The sequence below is a fragment of the Lichenostomus cassidix genome, chromosome Z (genome assembly GCF_008360975.1).
Source record: "Lichenostomus cassidix isolate B80296 chromosome Z, HeHo_3.0, whole genome shotgun sequence".
Lineage (NCBI taxonomy): Eukaryota > Metazoa > Chordata > Aves > Passeriformes > Meliphagidae > Lichenostomus > Lichenostomus cassidix.
The window spans coordinates 49,703,966-49,730,573 of NC_139511.1; the positions used below are offsets into that span (position 1 = coordinate 49,703,966).

Consider the following 26,608-nt stretch of genomic DNA (forward strand, 5'->3'; position numbering starts at 1 on the left):
ATAGAAACGTATCACTTAGAGCAACAGTGGGAACTAAATGGACGACATCATACCGGGTTAAAATATTAATGAAATGCAGCTTCTATATCAATGTTATTTCTCCTATTGGTCTTAGTAAATGGTGTGATAAAGATAAAACTGAAAACCCGAACATATTTCTGGGCCTTGTGAATTTCATTTTCTGAATTAATAATGGAGAAGCATTTTGTTATACAGTGCTTGTTGCCCCTTAACAGGACATTTTGAGAGCTAAAAAAGGCAATGTGATTAAATAGCAGACTCAATAAAAAGGAACAAAATAAATTTAACTGATGGAATGAGTAAAAAATAAGACAGTAAGAATTCTTCTGTGCCTGGATCTTCCTCACCTTCCTGGATCTCAGAGTCTCACTTGAGATAATGGTGGCAAACTCAATCATCCTCAGGTAGCATCTTCAAGGGCATGAGTAGTTGGTGAAAAATACTGTAAAAGAGATGTTTAGCATTTTAAATAGCAGACTGTTTAAAGACAAAATACAGATATCTAATTTGGTAACTTGACAAACTATTTGTCTTGTTTTTTAGATGTGTTGGAAATGTACCATAACCTTTCACGAGGGTTTGAAGCCATGATAGTTTGAAAAATAATCTTCAGTGAAGGTATCTATAGCTGTGCAGTCACTAAATTAATCAGGTTTAACATGTTATTTGCAAATCAGGATTCATGCAGTTTTTGCAGATCAGGGTTCAAGTTGCATAATCTCTTTGCATGGGTTTTCTCTCTGAGAAAAAAGCATATTTCACAAAATGTTGAAGACTGTCGCTGTTGAGCAGCTAGCAGAGTAATGAAAGCACCAGTTCTCAGTGGCAAGAAGGAATGACCTTTATTGTTTTGATTTCATCATATATATAGAGTTTTCAAAAGTTACCCAGATTGGTCAGTCAGAAGCCTTCCCCCAGGCCTGATTGGCCAGGCTTGCACTGTCCAAGTTCTGGGACACTGTTCCAATAACATCCAAACTTTATCTTTATTTATAAAACACAAGAAGAATTCTCATGGGAAAAGCCTGTGCTAGCCACAGCAGACAGCTTCAGTTTATAGTTTTGTGATTTGGGTGAGTTCCTGGAAAGCTAAGAATGACAGACTTCCTCAAAAAGGTATGCATTTTCACAAAGACAATGGCTACATTTTCAGAAAGCAGAAGGAATAATGGAGGAAATTGTCTCACATGTTGTCTCCAACATGGGACTTTTTCACATCACCTCTCTACTATTCCTAGGCAAACCCAAAAATTATCATCACTAACAGCTTAACACACTATTCCTTCTTCTTCTTCTTTGCCAGTAACACCTTACCTGGCTACAGACATAAGAAGAAAAATATCTTAACTCACCACATGCAAACAATTGCACATACCATCTCTGTGCTACCTAGCAAGGTACATTGGTCCATTCACAATTTCAAGTAATGCAGGGTGCAAGTCTGTCTGCTTGTTAAGACCATGGCAAGGCTGAGTGGTGCTTCTGTCTGCAGAGCCCCTGGGAAGTTGTGTAAACTGGTATCTAGCCAGGAGTCTGGCCTCCAGCCAGAACACTCGTCATGTGCCACTGCCCAAATGCAAGGCATTTTTCTGTATTTCTACACTTGCTATGGAGCACTGCTTCCCACCAAGATATCACTCCAGTTGATTTCATTCTGCAGGGGTTATCCTGCATGAAAGTTGGACTGCAAAGTGCGCCATACATGGGTGACCTTGAGCACACAGGGTTCAAGTATAAAAAAAGGTACTATTTCTATATTTCTGGTCTACAACACCACAAGCTGTCTTTGAGAAGCTCACCTCGATGATACAGTAGATTCCATGAGTTCCAAGTGCCCTGAACAGATGTCACCCACTGCCCCATAAGATCAGGCCAAGAGTTAGTCTAATTGATGTATAAATTTCCAGGTCTAAGCCATGCAGTGAATATTCTATTTGCTTTAGAAATTCAGAGATCCTAAATGTACAACTAGGCATTGGGAAACATGTGGCACAGGGAATTAAATGCAGGTTGGGTGAGCAAGATATTAAGACAAATTTAGACGGGCCAAATTTCCCTATACTTACAAAAAGGGAACATGACTGTTGTCTATGCTAGTGATAAAATTAAACTGAGACAATTTGCTGTTTTAAGTAATTTACTGCTAGTTGTAATGATTCTTCACTGCCAGTGCATTACCAGGTATATGACTCATCACTTACACCATTATGAGCAGCTGGCTTTTCAAGCCACTCTTTCAAGTGTCCAGAAAGCCAGCTGCTTTGATAGGCATGCCATAGTCTCTGACTTCTGGATCAACATACCACTACAGGAGCCTGTAGCTGAAATATGATGAGCACAGTCTGCTTCAAGTTAGTCCTGGTTACAGATGACCTCATATTAAATTTTAATAGATTACTTTCTATAAAATTTTAATATACAACTAAGAGAAGTGCTCCTCTACAGTACTTTGTCTGATATAGGAAACTTTCAGTGAGCACAAATGACCTGTTGAGGCAAGGATTATAATGAAGAATTGGTCACAGCTGTACCTTTCACCTCTGAATGAAATGTGGGGCATTTCCAACCTCAGAGCTCTACTAGGTTGCATGTACTCGTGATTTGCTACTGTTGGCAAGGCTTGGGGATCAGTGCAGCATAGGCCACTGTTAATGCCAAGGCTGCAAGCTGATTACAGTGCTGGAGCTGTTGAACAGTTGCCAAAAAAGCCATGTATCTACAACTATTGCACTGTTGTGCCCTTGTTAAAAGGTTTGGCATTGACTTGACAAGCTGCTCATTCCTTTTATTCACATATTACTCAGACTAAGTAGCGATTTTTTCTAAAATGCTTCTAATGTTTTCAAGGGTCTACTCAAGGAGTAACTACTACTGAGGATGACTAACATCAATACAGTTTGGGGCTTTGCTGACAATGGTATTTTGCAGCTTTAGGGATTTCTCCTATTGAAATTATGTGAGCATTTTGTAGCCAGTTTCAACATGACTTGACTGTGTGGGTATAAAAGAATTCAAAACGAATGCAGTGATACAGAAAATTCTCCATTAACACCTTGAGTATCTAAGAACTCAGTTCATCACAAGACAAGAATTTTGTAGAAGAATATTGCCCAAGGCTGTTCAAAAATTTCATCTTTAGAGAGTGTTACCATGTATGTTTTGTGAATTACTTTATTCAGCTGCTTCTTTTACCAGTTTTGACAGACATGCTGTGAAATTTGTCCTTCTGCCCAGAATGCAAAATAAGTCCCAGTTCTCAGACTGGCTTTCTCTCAATCCTTTAAGGTTTTCCTCTTAATGATTGCTGTTGCAGTACTATACATAACTTTTATGTGTAGCTACCATCTATCATGTGGAAGATTTCAAATCAAGGTTTCAAGTTGTAATTGTATTATTGGTCTGCTTCAACAGAAATTTATCACATATTCTACTATTAGAAGGTGTTTCATTATGTTTCTCAGCTCTCAAAAATTGTCTTCTAGACAGTTCCCTACATCTCCACACAAAGTACTACCATTGTAAATTTCATGGTTTGTAAGAGCAACCGCAAAAGGAAAATATGTGAGCTGTGATAAGGAGGGCTGTTGTTTTGTTGCTGAACTGTAAATAGAGAGACAGAACTTTCTTAGTGCTTCCAAATAGCCCTTTAGCATAGGATTTATTTCACAAAACTTAATTTCTTTGTGTAAAATAAACCTGTATTATACATTTTTAGATTCAATAATTCCACATAAAATATGCTATAAACTGACCTGCTGTTGACTTAACTGCAGGGAATCAGATTTTAAAAGTGGCATTAACAAAATATTTAATAAGCAAAATAAAAGTCAGAAAACTGCAGCACTTACACTGACAGACTCAAATTAGTTTCTAGTTTTAGCAGGGAGGCTTGAAGTACAACAATGCAAAATTTCTGATGAGACTTGGTGTGAAGGCATTCTCTTACATTCTTGTATCATTCTTCTTTTTGCTGAAGACATGTACAATACTAAAAAATTTTAACCCATTCAAAATACTGGGGCCCTACCATGGTTCTTCTTGTATACATTAATAGCTTATATATGGAGATTTTATATTTCTGTTTTGAACCTCATGGATTCTGTCCTGAAATAAATCGTAACCAAGTGAATTCAGTTGGAGAAATTCTGTCAAACTGAGGCACAAAGACCGGTGCACAGTGGTTTTCATGTTCAGTTTGTACTGGCTAACTGTGAAGAAACAAAAATGCTTTGATTGAGACTACAAGCACTGCAGCAATACAAATCAACAAGACTAGCAGCTGCACTATCTTTTCTCTTTATGTGTTTCAGGAATAAACATGATAATCAGGAAGTTTTTATGTGCTGGTCAGATGCCTTACTGTGCCCAGAGTCAGGATGAAAATCATATTTATCAGTGACACAGAGAAAATAACCAGATTGTGGCAACAGTGGTTACTAGATGAAGTGAGAAATAAGAAGGAAGAATTATCCTTGATATGTTCTCAATCTCTTCCTCATTCTGACTCTTGAGTTTCACAAGCCATAAATCAAAGTCAGAGCTTCTAGGGTGTTTTTTCTTTTAAATAGTCTCCTTTAAATACTCATAAAATATTTAATAAATCTTCAGTCTGGGCAGTGAGCCAAGAAAACATCACTAGGCAATGCTGCAGTCCAGTTCAAGAGTCCAACACAATTCCAGTAAGTCACTAGAATATGGTGGTACAGGCCAAGGCAACTGAGAAAATGGTTGCAGACAGGAGCTCTGTACCAGAGGAGGAAGGGACACTGCACCTTTGCAAGCATGTAAGCGAAACTCACAGGACATGACTGAGCCACAACCAATGTTGCAGAATTCTAGGGGGAATTAATAACACCTGCTGTTTTCTCCATAGGTATACCTCTCATTATATTCCTGTGGGAAAATTGTTCTAAATTACCAAATTATCTCTGTTTTGTTTATGCCACATATATCACGTATATATTATACCACCCCACAGGTAAAACTTAGCTTTGGACTAATTTTCTGTGTTGAGGTATTTTTCAAACTACATTCAAACATTTAATCTTCTATTCAGCCTCATCTTGTGTCACATTCAATCTTCCCCACACTCAATACAGAGTTGCCAAATATGGCATTTTAGCATCAGCTTATTTCCTTCTCTAGTTTTCTGATTTTCTGTCTCTCTTCATACTGCCTTCTTGCCTTCTTTCTATTTAGCCCTTTTTCAGAGACCCAGTTTATTTGTGATCTCACAGACACAGTAATCAGCTGTCTTCACCACCCACTTGTTTAAGAGGAAGAAAGTAAAAAGAAAAATGGTGACATTTTCTAAGGGAGTGTCAGAACATTCTAAACGTTCTGCATTTATTTCCTAAATAGTTCAGACACAAACAATTGGGTTTGGTTTGGTTTGTTGTTTGTTTGGTTTTGTTGTTGTTGCTGTTTGTAGGGGTTTTTTTTAATACAGAAGTAATTAAAAAAACATAAGTAATAACAGTAATTGAATTCTATGTATTTCAGAACAGTACAGTCTAAAAATTTATGTGTTCTATGCAGCACAAATGCCACATTTATATATGTTGCATAAAAACATGGACATTTATATTCTGTGAATATATAAAGGAATTCTTGTCATAAAACTCCCTGCCTTAGACCTTATAGTGTGAGGCTTACGGATGGGTTTTTTTCTGTTATGTCTTTATCAATACACACAAAATCCATTGTTTTAATGCCAGTCTAAGAAGGTTTTTCTGGGAAATAGGGTATGCTGAGATGGCTGAGGCAGTGGGGATTCCCTCATCTAACCCCTTAAAGAGTCTGAGAACCTCTGTCCATTCAAAGCCTGCAAATCAAAGAAAATCACTTCAGTGAAAGGGGACATAACTTATCCCTTTCCAGAGCACATTACCACAATTTCTAAGGACCTGCTAGGAAGATTACTGTCAGTAAATAAACCAAATGCTGGCATGAGCATAAATTTGCAATACATTCTGCACCTCCCTGCAACTTCACTTCATTGTTTCAACAGTATCAAGCATCACCCTGCTTTCCACCTGCTGGGGCTGGTGTGAGCCCTTTGGAGCCAGCTGCTTCTGTTAACTGCAAGGACGACTATTAATATGTAACTCCTCCTGTTGCACAGCTCTGGTTATGGCTGCATAGACAAGCCACCCAAAGTTTTAAACCATAAAGTTGATAACACTGTAACTTACTTTCTGCTACAGCAAGAACACAATGTTCTATTCTGGGAGATGGCTGTTTCCCCAAAGTGTTCTCCTTTGCCTAATGCATTTGCTGAAAGACAGGACATTATCTGCCTACACATAAAATGCAGGAGTGGTGTTATTTCTCCAATATGCATTATTCATTCAGAATGAGAAAGCTTTTCTTGTTAAAAGGAAGCTTGTTGGGCTGACTTGCTGTGTCTATTATTAATAAGTAACTGAAACATTATTTTAGTCATCTAAACACAGAACAAAGCATTTTATTTGTTTAAAAGCCAGAGCCAAGAGAATAGCCAAAAGTTAATTTTGGTAAAAAAGAATACAGTAAATTCTACAGACAGACAAGTTTGTTACAACACATTTTCACCTGCAGAAAGGGAAGGGGGAAAAAAAGGAGAAAAACAGAGTTCTGAAAGTTTAGGATACTGAAATTCTACTTTCGAAACTACTTTTTGTGAAAACAATAGGGCATAAAAGGCAGGCAGGAGAAGGCCAGGATCATCCAAAATAGAACCACAGAATGGTTTGGGGTAAGAGGGATATTAAGGGTCTAGTTCCATCCCCCTGCCACGGGCAGAGATGCTATTTACTAAATCATGTTGCTCAAAGCCCCATCTAACCTGGCCTTGAACACTTCCAGGGAAGGAGCATCCACAGCTTCTCTGGACAGCCTGTTCCAGTGTTTCATCACCCTCCGAGTAAAGACTTTCTTCCTACCATCTAATCTAAACATGCCATACTTCAGTTTCAAACCATCACCCCTTGCCCTGTCACTATCTGCCCGTATAAAAAGTCCCTCTCTCTTATTTTTATAAGCCTCCTTAAGGTACTGAAAGGTTACAGTTGAGGTGTCCCCAAAGCCTTCTCTTCTCCAGCTGAACAACCCAGATTTTCTCAACCTGTCTTTGTAGTAGATATGTTCCATCCTTTGGGTCACCATTTTCACCATCTTCTGGACCCACTCCAGCAGGTCCATGTCTTTCTTCTGCTGAGGACCTCAGACCGGAAACAGCACTCCCAGTAGGGTCTCACGAGGGAAGAATAGAGGAGGAGTATCCCTCCTTGACCCTCCTGGCCACCCCCTTATGATCCAGCCCAGAGCACGATTGGCTTTCTGGTCTGTGAGCACACACTGCTGGCTCATGTCCAGCTTTCCATCCAGGAGAATGCCTGGATCCTTCTCTGCAGGGCTGCTCCCAATGAGTTCTTCTCCCAGTCTGTACTCAAATCTGGAACTGCCCTGACCTGGGGCAGCACTTTGTGCTTGGACTTGTTGAATTTCATGAGATTCCCATGGGCCCACTTCTCAAGCTTGTCCATGTCCTTGTCCTGTCTTTCTGATGTGTCAGTTTTGTGTCATCTATAAACCTGCTGAGGGTGCACTCGATGTCACTGTTGATGTCATTGATAAAGATACTGAAGTCCACCAGTCCCCACGTCAGAAAATATACCATTTTAAAAATTTTTATATAACTTTATTCAAATTTGTTTGCCTTTGCCCTAGAGGAAGGGAATTTTAAGTTTCTTTCCAGGGCATTGTTCCACCAGGTGAAGTTTGATGAACTCAAGATATCAACAGACTGGGAGTAGCCCAAAACACAAAGGGCCATCAGCGGCCATTAACAGAACATCAGCTCCAAACCTCATCCCTGGCTGGTTGGAGGCACCTGGTCTGGGAAAAGGCAGATAAGAAAGAGGGCCTAATTAGCACTGGAGGGGAAGAAATCCGGATCCAATAAAAAGCCAAATACTAAGAACTACACAGCTTGGGACCAATGAACACCAACCCAATACATTTCTAAGAGTTTTGACCATACAAAATATCTGAAAAGTCTTGTAGAAGTGATGTGTCTTGGAATGATTCTCTCGCACATCAAGGCTGCGTAGGGATGAGATGATTTCTGTGGCACATCCTGGCCACAACATTCTGGCCAGAAAATAAAGTAATGCCTTGACTCTCTAACACTACAAATGTTGTTGGAGGGTTTTTGTTTTCCCTGCAGCTTCGGTGACACCCAGACAGAGCCTTGAGAAACACCACTCCTCACCAGCCTCCACCTGGACATGGAGCCATTGACCACAACACTCTTGCTGTGTCCATCCAGCAAATTTCTGATTCATGGAATAGTAGATCCATCAAATCCAGGACTCCAGTTTGGAGATAAGGATGTCCTATAGGACTGCATCAAAGGCCTGACAGAGGCATAGGTAGATAACATTGGTCAGTCTTCCTTTGTCAAATGTTGCAGCCATTTGACCTAATAGAAGACCACCAGATTGGCCAAGTGAAATCATGCTGGCTGCCTGAGATCACCCCATCCTTTTATGTGCCTTTACGTATCTTCTCGGAGGATCTGCTCCATGATCTTCCCAGGCACAGAGGAGAGGCTCACCGGCCTATAGTTCCTTGGATCTTCTTTTCCTCCCTTTATATATATGGGAAAGCTCTTTTCTTTGTTCCAGTCATCAATGCCTTCATCTGACCACCACGACTTTTGGAATACAATGAAGAGTGGCTTGGCAACAACATCAGCCAGTTTCCACAGGACCCCCGGATGCATCCCATTGAGTCCCTTTGACTTGTGGCTATAAGACACGATCAGAACCAGGCAATTGGTGGCAGAACAGGCTACTAAGTGCTCATTGTTACATCCCTTCATGTTGGACTGCAGCAGCAGCCTGATTCCCAAAAGTTCAATACATCTATCACTACCCTTCCCCATCTCCCCACCCTGCAGTGAGACAGACAAAAGGCAGAGATCAAGGATTTAGATAACAACAATTTACTGAAACAAAAATGAGATAAGAAAATGAACTGGAACAGCAACAATAATAACAAAAAATTGTACAAAGAGAGGGTGATTTACATGCAAAATATGCTCACCCTGGCCCAGTGTGGCACAACCCCGAGACAATGCACAAAATAGTGGACAAATCCTCCACACCCACGCTTTTCTTTCCAATTGCAAGCAACACACCCCTCCATCTTGGAAGTGAAAGTCCCTCATTTCCACCCCAGAGGTGTGTTCATGGCATAGAAAAACAACCTAGATACGCCCACACGGCTCCAGGCTCCACCCTCTCACTGCTAATGTGGAAAAATTAACTCTGTCCTGGCCAAAACCAGGACAATATGTTGCAGGACTGTGACATTTGGCACTGACGGGTTTAACATGTGAAGTATTTTTTTCACATTTTACAGAAACATAAATTTGGTATCACTCACCCTGTCACAGAAACCAACTGCATAGAAATTAAATGCTTTTCTTTTTGTCATGCTATCTTAGCAGCATTTTACTATTCTGTTTTACTTAATTAATGCATAGCTAGAGTTTGAAAGTACAGGAAGAAATATTAAAAAGTACTAAGTGAATCTCTTCTCCAACGTTATTTAGCTGTGGCTTTGCTGAGAGTTGAGGGAGACTGGCAAGGCTTTTGTACCCTCACTTTTACCCACTTGGGTAGTACAAACCTTCTGTTTCTGTCTGTGCTGACACTGATTTGTGCTACTTTGAAGAGTGCAACCTAAATCTATCTCTTTGTCAGTTTCTCTTCAGCAGCACTAAAAGAAATCTTTGTAAAAGTGTTTGGTATTTAAAGACATAGAAGAGCTAGAAGAAGTAAATAAAATTATTATTTGATACTTTATAAATATTATTTGATACTTAAACATGCGAGTTTAGGATAAACTGTATTGGCCAAGAATTTTGTTCCTAACATGTCTACCTTCTGTATTTCCTACAATCTGGTGTACGTATGTGCTCCTGTAGTTATGGTTATAGTGACATGTTGCAGTGATATTATGCCTGTTAACAAGTTGTTGTGTCAGTTCTGCATGACACACACGACAGTAAATGAATGGATAGATGCACAGTCTGCCTAAGCCTACTTGCAACATCTTTCCGGTGGGAAGTTCCTCCTGTTTGGTACTAATGCCACAGTGATGTACCACGGGTTTGACTGTTGTTGTGAATATTCATTTGATATTATGTATTTGTACTTCAGAAAGTGCTGAACTTCCAGACTGTGATGGTGACAGATGACTACACTTTATCTCTTTGGAAAATCTGAGAAATCTATTACGAGGCAGAACAAAATATGTGATACATTCACAGACATTCTGCAGAATATGGCCAACTTAAGCAATGGCTTAAACAGACAAAACTGAAGTGCATTCAGGAGTTACACACTCACCCTAAAACCTAAGAATAGACACTTCCTTCAGGCTGGTATTTGATATTTTATACTTTTTTATGAGATGCTTGAATTAGTGGGTTTTGCATTATTTCGAAAGCACACATGTTTTTCAAGGTATCGAGTAGAAATAAGTTACTAAAAAATAACTCATTTTAAGAGAACAAAAGAAAAGAGTACAGTACAAACATCTTGCAGTATATACATTCCAACATACATACTCAATGGCAACTGTAGTGGCAGGTCTAACTCTAAGGTACACACAGACCATTCCTTCTTAGAAAAAAACAGGCTAAGACAAACATGGGTGTGTCAGAACTCATTCTCACAGTAAAGTACAGGTAAGCTTTTCCATCTCAGCAGAGGAAACACCTGTGTCAGTTCCTGTGGCATCATGGAGTTTCCCACTTTCCAGCTGGTAATTTCAGAGGGCAGGAGCATGTTTACTCGAGAGAAGCCTCTCAAGAAACCACAGGCAAGCCACTATATAGAACACACTTTCTACCCTGCTTTTTATTCCTATGGCTTAGGGTTTGGTGGGGTTTTGTTTGTTTGTTTCTCTGTGTTTCCAGTTTGGTTTGGTTTGCAGTTTTATGGGATGGAAGATTTCTTCAGTGTCCCAATTAAAAAACTCACACACACTTTTCACATTTTACACAGATTTTACTTGTCAGATTTTACTTGTTTACTTGTAACAATTTTGCACAGCAGCTTTGCCTTTTTCTATTATTTTATTTTTTTAAATTTAACTGCATATTAATACATCTGCCTGAGCAATTGACAGCTTAGCTATGCCCACTATCTCTGATGAATAAGATCTGAAAACCCAGACTGGCAGAAGAGGAAGAAAATGCTGACCATGAGCTCCATGCTCTTCTCCCACATACTGTGTGTCATTTGGGTATTGCTGATTTTTTCTTTCTCTTCTATTTCATCAGCCTTGGTAGCTCCTTATGTCTTCCTGACTTCACTGCTGTTTTTCTTTCACCATGAAACCTGCTCTGCACATCAGCTTTGTAGCTGTCTGACCTTCAGCCTTACCTCTGACCACAGCTGTTGCACAAATTCTTGGAAAGGTGCAAATTTCTCTGCTTCTTTACCTGGTGGCTTCTGGAGATCTCGTCCTTCTGAGCATGTCACTTGTTACTGGCCATGAATGACCATATCAAAATTAATTTCCCTGCAACAGCAAAGAGGTAATAAATAGTGTTGTATTTTCCATGTTGAAAATGAAATGCTGAAAATGCTGTCTGTAGTGAGTGCTTTCACTTGTTCCTTTTTCTTACATAAACTTCCAGCTCAGTGTAGCCAAAAGAGTCAACGGCTGGGGCATCAGATCCAATGTGAAATTAAATGTGATTTTTGACAGGCCATGGAATTGTCTGAACAAACATGTTTTATAATACACCTCCATACTCGTCAAGACAGAGTGGAAGTTGAGATGCCTTTCATCACCATCAAAGATCAAAATCCTAAAATGGAAGTAGAAACAGATCCCCTGTTGCTGCAGCAGCTACCACCTTTCACTGGCTTTTCAACTCTTCCACACATTTTTGGTGGGAAAGAGACTAACAGAGAGAGAAAAGAAGGTAGGTAAGGGTGGTAGCTCTTGCACGAAGTGAGCAAGCAGTCTTTCACTTGGCTATGAGCACAGTTTTTGCATGGTCTCTAGAACAAAATGAGCTTCCAAGAAGTTTTTGAAGGCAACATTGCATCTCAAATGACTGATCCTTTCATTTTACCTGTTTTCTGTTCTCCCTCACTTTATTGTACAAAACCTTGTCCATTAAGCAGTGAAATCTTAAAGCAGTGAATACAGTGAAATACAGTGAATATACTTGTTGTAGCATTTTGTTATTACAGTGGGTGTAACAGACCAGAGCCTTATGAATTTTGTCTTCACTGCGTACACCAACCTCTCTTCAAAAGAGCAGAGCAAGTCTGTGTCAGAGCAATTTCTGGAATCAGAATCACATTTACCCAGCACGAGGCAGACTTGTCTGACTAATGATTTAAACTGCTAGAGACAGGGTTAGGCCAATTCTTTCTTTCTTAATTGGAATGGATAAAAGTTATGCATCTTGTAAATGCTCAAGTTGCTCTGTCAGACAGAAGACTGATAAAACCAAAGAAGGCCTGTGATTTATTATCAGAATCTAACTAAGGTAATTTGGTGCTGAGAATGGAGTGAAGGCTGAAAAGTAAAAGTCTTCCTCTTCTATGCATCTTACGTAATGCAACTGTGTACATGAAGGGGAAGTAAAAATTCACAATGCTGGCAATCTGATACACCATCGATGTGTCATTGTTGACATTCCCAGAGAAAAAATTCTGTCAGCTTGGGTGTGTCAGCTGTAAGGAAATAAAATTTGGATTTGCTATTCTGGTTATTGCAAATAGAGATCTTTATTATCAGAAGCCAGCCTCCCAAATACCTACGACTTGAATCAGTACCTCCTTTTCTTCGCAAATCAGACTTTTTGTGCTCTTCAGCACTCATATTTGTGATTTTTTGGGATAGTTTGGAAACCCTTTCAGAGGATGGTTACCCCAGCACTTTGCTGCCTACAGACTGCCTCAGAATTGGCCTCTTGAAGTTCCAAAGGACAGGGAGAAAATAGGGTATACATGGAAGAGGTGGAAAGGGAATAGATATGTATGAAGAAAAGGAAAAGAAGCTGAAATAATTTTCTAGGAAATTAACTATACCTGTAGCCTTAGTCAGTCCCTGGTGCCTCATTCTCCCAGTAATGCCAATATATTTATTTTTGTTCTATTGAGTCAATGTAATTATGTACGCCTGAATCACAGTCTGTCTAATTTATTCCCAACCATTTCTTTTGAGATGGAACTTTTCACAGTTGAATGGTCCACAACTTTAAAATTTTTACTCTGGTTTCATTCAAAACCTCATCAGCTCATCTTTGATTGCTCCAAAACCTCAAATAATCCTGTAGCACAGAGCCAATGTAAACTTTTTAAGAAAAGTAACAGGGAAAAAAAATCAATTGGGAAAAAAATTGCTCTTAAAAGCCTCTAGCGTTTCAGCAAACAGTTCATTATATTATCAGCACTGCAAATTTATAACTTCAAAGTAATAACTGGAATTATATGCTATTTTATGTCACAAAATTATGCCAATATTCAGATAAACTGTGTCCTTCATTTTTATGGTATTTTTATTATATTTCTTTCCAAAATATATCTAGGCATTTGCAAATCAAAACACCCTTTTTATTGTCTCAGATTTACTGAAAAACTAGTTGAACTACTGACCCAAGAAACAACCTACAGAATAAACTTGTCAGATTTGATGAGAGAACACAGACATTAACTTGCAGGGAAAGAGCAGAGTAGTTAGAAAGATAAATTAGTTGTTTAATTGCAATCTCTTTAGTCATAGAATAATGCAATTTTTTTATTTTAAACAAATAATAGTTTTTCTCTTTCTTTACATTTTCATATCCATTACCATGTCTCTAAAAACTGTTTAAAAAGTTACTTTTAGAACATAAATGCCATTCATTCTATTATTAGGGGCTAAAACCTATCCAAGAAATTAGGTCAATGTGTTTGTATGTACTAAAACAAGTTAATCTTTGGAAAGTGAAGCTATTTCCTATCCCATAGCCAAACATTCTCTTCACTGGCTCAAAAAGTAGAAGAACCATTAAACATGAAAAAGATACATAAATAGGTATTTTTTAACTCATAAAATGGGACAAGGTGGTCTGTTGTAAATAAAAGGCATCAATACTGTTATGTTACTGTCATCTGGCTTTCCTGACAGGCTACTTTCAGCCTTTATTTCATTAATATATTATCGGAATAAATATTTTTTGTTAAATTGGGATGTGAAGCTGTGCCCGTTTATTTATGGTAACGACTATTCTCTTAATTGCATTGTTAAAAACAGCTCCATGAATGGACAGGAGCACAGAGTATAACACAGTGCAGTCTGGGTTAGGGTCATCAACAGATTATCTCCAGATTATCTGGATTATGTGATTACCCCTGTGAAATGTAGGTGTGTTACAAATTAAAAATTAATCAGATTTTACAAAAACTATTATTAAGTCAAAATAACGACTGTTAGCCTATATGTATTTAACTCATGATATATTTTAGGGTGGATTTGATCAATAATACAGTGAAGTACAAAAAGACAAGTAAAGCTCAAATTCTTAAAAGATTTTGCAATGGCTATTCTGAGTAGTCTTGGTAAAGGGGTTTTGCTGTTGTTACGCTTTCCATTCCCAAATGAATTTCAAGTATGTCTTTATCTTGATCATTTTCCCCTCCTACAGCATTCTTCCAACACTTTTAACAAAGCCAACTTCATTTTTTCTTGGCAAATTGGACATTTGATTCTCATTGGAATATAATGCAGAAAAAGGCTCATGCATTTCCCCAGTTCTGTGAAATTCAGTGTAATGGGCCAAAATGTTGTGAAGGGAAAAAATTCCTTTGGAGTTCTTCTGAACCAAAATATCCCTTCCATAAGATCTCATGCGCTAACCAGAGGAAGCAAGTCCATTCCAAGGGATTCTCCAATCCAAGGGATTCTCCAAGAAGTCTGGCACATAAAATAACCCTACTCACCAGTAGCCAAATGCAAAACTCACTGATACCTCTGTATTTCTCAGGAAGAAATTACTTTATGAAATTGTGGAGAAGACAGAGTTCTGCACCGTGCATGTATCTTAACATTTGTACACACAGACATTGAAACCCTCTCTGCACCTACCATGAAGATGCAGAGAAAACTAGAAGTTACCTTCAAAATAAAGGACTGGAAAATAAATCAAAACACACCTTCAAAACTAAGTATAAAATTTCCTTGCACTCTTCACTAGGAAAACAATCCATGTTACAATGGCATTGCTAATCTCCCTTCTTAAAAAAGGGTATCTACAGGAAAATGTAAGCACAGAGATGGTTAGTGCTACTCTGAATGTGCACTGTGGGACCTCATCCACTAGAATAACTTAGATATGAAGTGACATAGATACTAAGGTTAAATTTAGCTCAGTCAATTTACGATAAAACATATATGAAATCAATGGAACACCCAGAAAAGACAGTTGAATTACATGAAAATGTATTAAAATAATATCTTTCTGTTCTTAATCATTAAATACTCCATGTGAAAGGAAATATATTTCTTCTGCCTAAATAATGGTGCCCAAAGTCTGTGGGTTAGCAAGGTTAACAGAGAAGCACATTAATGGATCATGATGGAGTCGACTTGAAAGCTCTTCTGAACATGTTCAAAAACTACTTGCTGTTTGTAACTTCCCTAAGTGTATGTAAGATTGCATTATTTATAATGCAATCTAATTATTATTTGCATATCTACCATTGAAGATTCTCTCTGTTATTTGTTTTAATTTGCATGCTACCTATAGTTTTGGCAAAATAACTTTGACATTCTCAGATGTCACCTTTAGGAAGTACTTTATCAAAGACAACAGCTGTCAGAACAACCTCAGAAGTCCTGGGAGAGGCCAAGTGAGTCACAGGTAATTCAGGATTTGCTCCTGTAATAGACGGTTAACAATGGTCACGAAATTCTGAATTATTTCTCCATTATGACCAGGCCTTAAAAAATAAGTTTTTTTACTCATAGCCTTGCAAAAATCATGCTGCAACTTTCTAGCTGTTTAAGCTTTAAAGTCTTAGGTAGATTTCAATAAACTAAGAGCCTTCAATCTGCAGTATATACTATGAGCTGTTAGACACAGCTATGGAACCGAAGAATGCCAGCACATCAGTGCATGTATGCAGAATCTTTCATGCTTGCCTCTGTGCATAAAAAGCCTAATGGCCTGGACTTCACTGCCATATTTTTGTATATCAGCTTTTACAGGGAGAAAAACAGTCATATATTTCACCATTTTTATATATTAATAACCAGAAATAGAACATCATTGTTATATAAAAATTTCTATAATCTCTTACTTTGTTGCTTTCATTATTAGAATTTTTATTAAAAGGAAAACTATTGGTAGACTACCACTGTGATATTTTAATTGCTGCTGTGGATAGGATTACTGATACCATTTCATGGCACCAGAATACATGTCTGGATTTATTACTCAGCTCATGTCTGCTTTTCTATGGATTTCATCCAAGAGATGCTTGAACACCAAGCTCTTGAAATGTCTCCCTTGTGGTGATTCAACTGCACTGAGCTGCATCAGCAAATAGCATTGACACGAAGGCAGCAACTGTTACATTCCAGCATAGTTTGATTTAGAGCAGAATTTTTTAGATGTATTCCACTGTAACCCTTTTTTATCCATTACTTAATGCAAGCCAAGTCAAAAAATCAGTTTAATGGAGTTAAAAAGATTCTGGTATTCCTTTGAAATTTTATATTGAAAATATGAAAATATAGCAGCACAGGTATGATTCATCATGTGAAGAAAAACATATAAGGCACTATATTTTTTCAAGTAATTCTTAAGTACTTAAAGAAAAATGGTTTGAGAAATCTTAATTATCTGATTATTTTTAAAGATATTTCAAAATAGTAAAATCTCAAATGTGAAGCACAGAATCTCTACACAGCCAGCATTTTTGTTTATAAACAAAATATGTTTATATATAAACATATGTTTATAAGTACAACTTTACATATTTACATTGTCAGTTTCAGTTATGAACTGTGGATATCAAATAACATTCAGTATGCCTTTTATGCTGCATGCATGAAAGTGCTTTTGAGTGAAGATTTGGGCATGGAATCATTAAAACATCATTAAATATTTGGCTCTAAGCTTTACACTGGTACATCATCATGTAGAGAATATAAAGCAGGTAAAAGGAAGAGGTCAGTATACTGCTAGTTCACTAATCAGCCACTGGCCTCTTACCAGAAACAGCACGTAAATCTCATTAAACTGCTCTTTATCTAAGTGGGGGAAGAATGTACATCAGCTGCCTTGGTTGAAGGACACATGGTATACAAGTGCTAAGACTCTTACTGCTCTCAGTGGTAGAGGCAAAGAACAAAAACATAAACACTAATAGCATCTGCCAGGTGCTATATTGTAATTGTTAAATAATGGACAATATTGGAACAAGAAAAGACAGTGGCTAAAACCTGGTGACAGATATGAATGAAGCATTCTCAGTTTTGTGGTTATAAAGTGCAAGTCTCAGATCTGATACATTAAAGTCAGTTTTACCATGGCACAAATTTCCAAAGCACTATATGAATATCAAAGCAACACTAAATTCTGCATGTCAAGAATAACTCATTCACAGATTTTGTTCTGGGAAATTATTAGCTGTGCTGAACTACAAAATGGATGCACTAGAGGTAGGGTATTACTTGGAAACTATCTCTAATTATGTAGTATAGGTTAAATAGTGAAGTAGATCCTGTTTATGGCTGATTTTGTAAAAATTACTATCATTAAATTGTCCCTGAGAAAAGCACAGGAATAACAAAAGGAATGTCTTAAATGCTGGGGGGAAAAGAATAAAGTAATTTTCTACAAGCAAGTCTCAAAAAAAACCCCAAAAACCCTAACAATACAAGAATGTGATTCCTTATGTAAGGACCTTGCTACATGGAGGGCTAATGATATCCTGGGCTGTATTAGAGGTATTACCAGCAGGTCAAGGGAGGTGATCTTTCTGCTTTCCTCAGCACTGGCGAGGCCGCATCTGGAGTGCTGTTTCCAGTTCCGGGTAGTGCATTGCAGGGAGAATGTGATCACACTGCAGAGAGCCATAGAAGAGACATGAAAATGATGAGAGGAGAATGCTGAAGGGGAATGTCATCAATGTATATAAGTACATGAAGGAAGAGTACACAGAAGAGGTGTCCAGGCTCCTTCCAGTGGTGCCCAGTGACAGGACCAGAGGCAGAACCACAGATTCCTTGTGAATGTAAGGAGTTGTTATTTTTACTATGAGAATGACAGAGCACTGGCACAGGTTGCTGGGAGAAGTAGGGGAATCTCCATCCTTGGAGATCATCAAAAGTCATCTGGACATGGTCCCAGGGAAACAGGCCACAAAAGGCCACAAGAAAATTAGAGGGCTGACAGAAGTCAGTTAAAATCTGTAGGAAAGAGTTTGCAGTAATGCCAGGAAACCAATAGAGTACAGGCCTGCAAAATTATTACATATTCCCTTTATGAAAAAAGGATTTACATGTAAACTAAATTTACAATCTGAATATGACAAAGGATGAGACACTTAAAGAATTTCTTAAGACAGTTAGAGAATATCCTTAAAGAATGGAGAAATGCTTAGGAAGGAAAACTATCTTGTTAGTTTCTTGGAGAAGAGAAATAGATTTTCACAGCTAGAAAGATTTCAAATTAGAAATGTTAGTGTCTAATTTTTTTATGTTTATATTGATCTTTTAACAGAAACAAAAATTCCAGAATTCAAAAATTTTGCCCACTGTGGCTATGCTTCCTTTCAACAACCAAAACTAGAAAATAGCACTGGATGAAGATCATGGGAGCCTTTTACTGTAGGCCAGTGAAAAAGAGCCATAGACATTGCATAAAAATAGATTAAGCGTATAGGCTTTCTCTTTGCAAATGAAAACATTATCTAATAACAGTGCCACGAAGATTGAAAGATACAGACAGCTGACTTTCATCCCTGATGGGGCACATTCCTTTCCTCAGCTCCCACATCTCCAAGGGAAGTGTGGCTGGTGCAGAATGAAATACCACTCTGAGAGTCTTTGTGTGTCTTCCTGGAAATATACTTTCCAATGTCCAGGCTCTCAGACGCATTGGAAAGGCATGTGGGAGAGGACCACAGCTGCCGTGTCCTCCTCACTCCTTCACCTTCGAGAGGGAGTGAAAATTAGCTATATTACATGCCCAAAGATGTGCCAAGGGAATTAAAGTGTATCATGTAACCTCCACTCCTCCTTTTATATCTGCAATATGATCAGGCACAATTTACTCACAAACAGTGAAATTATCATTGCTTCCAAACTTCAACAGTGAGTTCAAGGAAGATTGTGCAATAAATACCTTCAGTAATCTCTGGAATGATTCTGGACAACAGTCAGAATGCCTCTGGGGATCATGATGAAATATGTGTCAAATCAAGAGCTCTGCTGCTATTCAAGCAAACTTAATGCCTCGTATATTGTAAATTAACTTAGCTCGGTTAACATCTGTTAAGAGCTATGATTTTTTTCAGGCTCATCACTGATATTTTATAAAAGGACATTTTGTGATGGAAAGGTCAGTAAATTTATTTCCAAACATGTTTCCTTAGCAAGAATGTTCATAGCTTTTACTGGAATGCTTTCCAGGGATGCTTGTCCTTTGACAAATTTCCAATATTGAAGTTAAGTCAAATTACTAATTCTTTCTTTGGGGACTTAGGGAAAGGGAAAAATCTTTTCTCTCATGCCTAACATATTCACAATTCTGTCTTCTTTTTTTTTTAATCAACTTTGAGTTCCTTGTTTCAACAGTCATTTTTACTGGGGAGAAAAGAGGGTGATGCTTTTTAAATTACAGTGATTGTGTCTTGCTAAAGAGATACTATTAGACTCATCAAAGGTGGTTGCCACAGCAGAACTGTGATAACAGAGTTCTTTTGAAGATTTTTTTCTGAGTTAAACATAAGCATTTGATTACATATTGATATCATGATTATATCTAGGTGGATATTCTCATGTTTAAAAACTTGATGCCCTTCAGAAACTAAATCCTTTTGGTCTTTTTGGTCTACACTGGGCACTGAGTGAAATCCTAGTACCACACAAAATGTGGAAATGTTGCCAATGCCTTTGATGAAGCCAGAATTAATTAGAGACTATGTCATAATTTTGTATTTACTATACAGCTTTCCTGACTATCTAGACCCAACCATGACTTGAATGCTGTAATATATTTTAAATTGCAATTATGAAACACATACAATTTCTTTTTATATCTGTAAGCATAACAAAAAACTCCCAACTATTTAAACAGAAGAGGAAAGCAACCTAAGTTTGTTTGTAATACTGAGATGCTTGATAATATATTTCTTATACTTCTTGAAAGTTTGCCAGTTGCCATGTCATCATTTTGGCTTCCAGTACTAAGTTATTTACAAACATTGCATGCTGGAATGCAAACAACTGGTTTCTCTATTTTTATGTCATCATGGCTGAGTACTTGGGATCATGTATCCAATGGTTCAGTAATTGTATTTCTTCTTCATACAGCATAATGTATAAGAGGACACACAAATGGCAGCTGTGTCAAACCTGGCACAAATCTAGATGACCTGTCTACAGATGGAATTTAGTGGTTTGTGGATTTTTTTCATTCACAAGATGAAGATTCATTGAGCAGAGTGAGAAAGAAATAAAATTTTATTACTTGAGAAAAATACTGCAAGTATGTATTTTGATCAGAACATTTAGGGGCACATACAAGTATGTCCTTGGGTATCTCTTGTATCCAGAACCTTGAAGATACCCCTGATAATTTTTTAAGTATTCGGTATTCACTCTAGACCCCAAAGACAGTGCACTCCGTATGTGGGACTTCCAGTTATCACACAAACCAATAACCTCTGCAATTTCTAGGCCAATCTTTCCCCAAATCTTTTGAGCCAAAGACACTCTTCAAAAAATCAGTGGTATTCCACAGAGTGATCATTCAGCATCCCATTCCTGTCACCATGTCTCCTGCAATGAGATGGGGCATCTTCAACTAAACTTACATGAAGCATAGTAATTTCTGGTTGCTGTTGTTAGCAAAGCCAGTATCTTGAATAATTATAGAAATAGCATTAAAACCTCTCAAAATCTCATGGAAGATCTCAATTTCCTATACAGTTTTCCATTAAGTTGACATGAAATTGCAAAAATTGACAAATTTAAGGATTTTTTTATTAGTAATTGTCACTCATCATAATTCTGAATGTAGCACTTGAACCATCACAAACAAGTAACTGAAAACATGAGAAAATCCTGCCCTAAAATTTGATCCTACCCCAACAAACAAAGAAGACCACTGAAGATTAATAGTCTGTTTGTTGATGTCTGTTGAAATCAAACTCCTTTTAGGCTTCGGTTCTAATAATTCATAAAAACATGAATCAAAGAGCAAAAAGTTAAATTCTGGAACACTTTATCATACGAAAAAACTAGGTAAATTAAAAGAAAAATGAGGGAGCTAGCAATACTTCCCTTTCTCTGAGTCTTTTTTACTCCCAGCTTCACTGCTCACAAATCTTTGACATCTACTTGCCATCTTCACTAAGTATCTTTTCTACACATTTTTTTCATCTTTCTCAAGTTAGCCAATCTCTAACCTCTCATGATTTTTTCTTTCAATCTCCTCCAGCACAGCCATTTTGGAGATAACTCACATACACCTTCACCAAGGCCTTCACCATTGGTTAATGTAGCCACCAGAACTGCTCCTGAAAAGAGGAAAAGGGGCTTTCAGCACTCTTTTACCGCTGTTGCCCCAGCTCCCTGTAAAGACTAAAGTTAAGAGGACTATGCCCGTGTCTATACACCACTCCATAAATCCCCACATAACAAACCTTTGACTGGTACGCTTTCTACTGGTTCTACTACTGTTCTGTTACCGCTCATTGCAAAGGAGTCTGAAAATAATGCAGCCATAGTGACAACAGATTACATTCTCCATGCAGCTCATTCGGCTCCTTCAGACATCTCCAAAGATTTCTTCTCAGAATTACTGCTGTTTCCAGATTGACAAAATAACTTTATGATGGTTGAATCAAACAGGTTTCACTGTTCTATTAAATAAACTTCAGTGGCCAACCAAGAACAACATGAAGATTTCATAAAATGTTAATGGAGAATTTTCTGTTAAAAATGGTACCTAGAAAGATAATGAATAATTTTTTAATGACTACAACTGCTACGAGGCTTGGTTTACGTGTTGATGGTCTGCTTCACATATTTTTCCTATTAATTTATTTAAAATACCAGCTTTTAACCTCTCTAACCCTTAGAGTGCCCAGTGAAACAATATCCTTACAGCATATATTTAATTTGTTTTAAAGTTTAAGCACATTATAATCAATACAATTTGACATTTATTCCAGAACATTTATATTTTAAATTCCACTTAAACCATACTTGGCATCTTATGACTAATCTCAGAGACATGGCTGGTGTAGATTCCTTCAGGCAATAACAGATTTAGTTGCTACTGCTAAATTTATCTTCAATTGTGAATCAAAACGTTTAGGAAAGCAGCTGATTCCTTTGTAGTGATACAAAATAGAAACCAAGTTGAAATAGATCTCAACAGCTAACACTAAATACCATATTGCCAGTATGTAGTTGAAAAAATATTTTTAGCTAAAAAATAAGTGGATAAAATTCTTCCAAGTAACAACAGAAATGCAAAAAATTGAAATGTAATTTCTCTTCACAGTGAGTTCATTCAGTTCCAATATGAATAGAGATAGTTCATGAACTTCACTAGAGAGAAATACTCTCTGGATAGGCAAAATAGCAGTGATATTTTCGTACTCTTGGAGACCAGGAAATAGTTATTAACTTTGCACATACTGAAAATACATTAGAAGTTTTATCTATGAAATTAATTAATCATGCCTATGACATCAATTAAGTAACAGGTGTTATTTCTGTCTGACCAGCAGCCCTGGTTAATCATGTATTTCTCACAGTTAGTGACCAGGTCTTTGCCAAGATTACCATCTCACTTTCTTTTCATATACAATTCTTCCAAAATATGTAAACTGCATACTGTTGAACAAATCCTGCTTTATTTTATTATAGTAACTAACTGTATGTGAACATATATTTTTAATTTACTATTTAAATCTTCCTTCCTTCCTTCCTTCCTTCCTTCCTTCCTTCCTTCCTTCCTTCCTTCCTTCCTTCCTTCCTTCCTTCCTTCCTTCCTTCCTTCCTTCCGTCCTTCCTTCCTTCCTTCCTTCCTTCCTTCCTTCCTTCCTTCCTTCCTTCCTTCCTTCCTTCCTTCCTTCCTTCCTTCCTTCCTTCCTTCCTTCCTTCCTTCCTTCCTCCCTCCCTCCCTCCCTCCCTTCCTCCCTTCCTCCCTTCCTCCCTTCCTCCCTTCCTTCCCTTCCTCCCTTCCTCGCTTCCTTGCTTCCTTCCACTTAAAAATCAATTTATTAGGATAACAAATGATAGTGAAAATAACTAAGTCTGCTCCAAAAAAAAATCTGCAGTCACACAGACATAATCACACCCTCACTTAAAAAAAAACTTAAATGCATGCCTGTGTAGTGCACCATCAGTGCAATGTACACATGATTAAGCTGGTTTCAAATAAACTTATGAATTGTTTAGCACCAAACTTTGGCTTTCTCAGACAAAACTATTGTACTGAGAAAACAGATAAATTAGTTCTGGCTAATTGGATGTGCTATCATAACTAGGCTGCATCTAATACCCAGGTACCTCACCATCCCAAAAGACTTCATTGCCTGCACATGAACATGGAGACAACGCTAGTTTTTCAATAATCTGTTTCTTTCATGTTTTATTGATAGAACATCATCAGCACCTGAAATGGACCACCAGGGAAGGACCTTCCTTTTTATGGAAAATGTCTTTCACAGATGAAGCCAAGTGTGCATGGAAATAAAAACTATTTAAACGTACTTTGCTACAATCTATCATTGGAGTAAAACGGATGCATAACATATAGTTTTACTGACCTTGTTTAAGTACAACAGACTGGGGCATCAGGTCTGAAAATGCATTTCAATGAAGTCTAGCTAACTGGAAACGCATTGCTAACTTCTAGTATTTCATTTTATCAAAACAAAGAAATCTTCAGAAAATTGTCAGGAAGTTAGCAATCTGTATTTACCTTAAATCTGAGTAAAGTCAGGCAAAGGCAACTCTTATCTTTCATTCTTCCATCTTTTGATCTCTAGCCAGTGGAAGGACACGCTGGGCCTGGACAATTTTCATTGTGCTGTTCTGCAAATTGGAGATTGTGATGTACAATAGCAGTGGGCTAACACAAGCTTCTCTGTCCCTTTTAGAGGAATACTTGAGAAGTTGACTATGCTACTTTTGTAGCTTTCTTGTACTATGAACTGGTTTAAAACACCAGTATCAGGTAACAGGACATGCACCACAACTTGAGCATTTGTTGTTCTCCTTCCTATACTAACTAAACCCTCTTACCACAGGTTCCCTCCTACATCTTTGAGCAGACAGCTGGGCCAGAAACAGTATTACAACTCTCATTTTAAACTACATGTGTGGGCTGGACCAACCAGTATGTCAGTACTGATAAACTGGCAGGATATCAAACAGGCAGAAACTATCCTTCCTCCTACCATTTCCAACATTTCCTGATTAGCACAGCCCCTCTCCTATATCCCTGCTGTTTGTCAAAAGACTTGAACTTTGTTATCTTTTGGAGACCCTGGCCTGTCAGTCAGATTTGACTGCAGCTGACCAACAGTTTGAAAACTGTCAGGAAGGAAATAGCAGGGAATTGGGCATCCAGGCAGATCATGATCACACAGAATCTTTTCAGGAGGAAAGCAGGCCAGGTTTCTGCCAGCAGATTGCAGGCAAAGGTGGAAGTAAGCTATAGGACGTATGTCTTCGTACTCAAGAAGGCTGAACTGGAAGATACAGCCCCAGGTACCTACTTTCCTGTTAGCTGAGAGATTTGGTTTATTATGAGATAGTGAATATACAGTCATTATTGCAGGTATAAGTATTAAGGTATAAACCACAATTCAGCATATAATTATATTACAATCTGCTCAGAACAATACACAGTAAAATAATACTTGAGGGAAATAGCTGGTATTTAATTTGACTGTGTGGGTAGGAGTTTCAATAGAGGGAAGAAGCATTTTGAATGTGCACATAACAGATCTTCCCACATGAGGAAATCTAGACATAGTACTGAAGTGTTAGTGATTGCAAGATTACCAGAAAAAGCCCATGAAAATAAACAAACTGAGATAAGTGTTTGAGTATTTGATGATGGATGTATTATGAGTATGAAATTCTGGTGTTCAGACTAGCTGTGTTTTCAAGTTTTCCTCTTCAACAACAATTAAGAAATGTAGCCTGGCACAATGGTAGAGCTGACCTGATGCAGCAGCATTAGAGTGCTGACTTAGACAAGTGGCTGCGAGAGGAGCTCCCTTTATGGAAGACACTGTCAAAAGCTTTTCGTTGTTGTGAAATCATAGCAGTATGTGGGGTTGTGGAAGGGTTATGCGCATGCCAAAGATGCAGACTGAGAGGATTGTTTAAATGAGGACTGAGAGAAAACTGTGTGTTCCAAGAGCAGAAGACACACAAGGGCACCACAAGCAAAGTTACCAAGTTTGTCTCAAGAATATGCTTTTCTAAATGGTCTATTAGCTTTAGAAATTGGGCGAAAATTATCAGCTTTCATTGTTTAATAAAAAAGTAGCTAGTGCTTACAGTCAAGGAGATAGGATTGCAGCACAATCAGAGACTGCTACTTGCTGAGGTACCCACAGCAGTGAATGAATGTGCAGTGGTCTTCTTGCCATGACAGCCAGCCACACATCATAGAACTGTATGACAGAATGGTTTGGGCTGGAAATGCTCTCCTCTGGACCTTCTCTAATACATCCATGTCTTTCCAGTGGTGAGGACTCCAGAGCTGGATGTAGAAGACAGAGGGGGAAAATCACCTTCCTCAACCTGCTGGCCTCATGTGTTTTGATGCAGCCCAGTTTGCAATTGCTTTTCTGGGCTGCAAATGCTCATTGCCAGATCATGTCCTGCTTTTCACGCACCAGTACTGCCAAGTCCTTCACTAGGCTGCTCTCAACCCATTCACTCCCTGAAAAGTCTGGGAAGACCCTGCGTGTGCACTTGCATTGCCTGCTTAAGATGAAATCCAGAGTACCGTACCTTTGCTGTCTAGCCCTTAACCTCATTTTTGATTTTTTATGATTTCTGGCACATGTCAGACACCTCCTGTGGAGCGGCTGCTGCCGGAGGGGTGCAGGCGTGAGGACGTGCGGAGAGAAGAGCCCGGGCTGGGGAGCCCGGTGGGGCCCGGTGAAGGGCTGCTGCGAGGAGCCCGTTCCTGCGGGGCGCCGGGCCGCAACCACGCGAGGCCGGGAGGGGCCGGGCGGCCATTTCACCGCCGCCTCCATCCCGCCCGCCGTTGCCGGGGTGACCGGGGCAGCGGCGCCCCCGCCCCCGGCCCCGC

The 26,608-nt window shown here is 38.4% G+C and overlaps 2 long non-coding RNA genes across 2 annotated transcripts; one reads left to right on the forward strand and one right to left on the reverse strand.

The window, feature by feature from the left end:
- LOC146424859 (uncharacterized) lies at window positions 1-26,589 on the reverse strand. The gene is made up of 3 exons (XR_014847024.1): window positions 26,305-26,589; window positions 11,463-11,601; window positions 1-463 (listed from the first exon to the last, which is right to left on the reverse strand). It is a non-coding gene; the product is annotated as an uncharacterized LOC146424859 (long non-coding RNA).
- Window positions 11,554-14,272, forward strand: LOC146424860 (uncharacterized). Its single transcript, XR_014847025.1, has 2 exons — window positions 11,554-11,617; window positions 11,720-14,272. It is a non-coding gene; the product is annotated as an uncharacterized LOC146424860 (long non-coding RNA).
- Window positions 26,590-26,608: the final 19 nt, after the last annotated feature.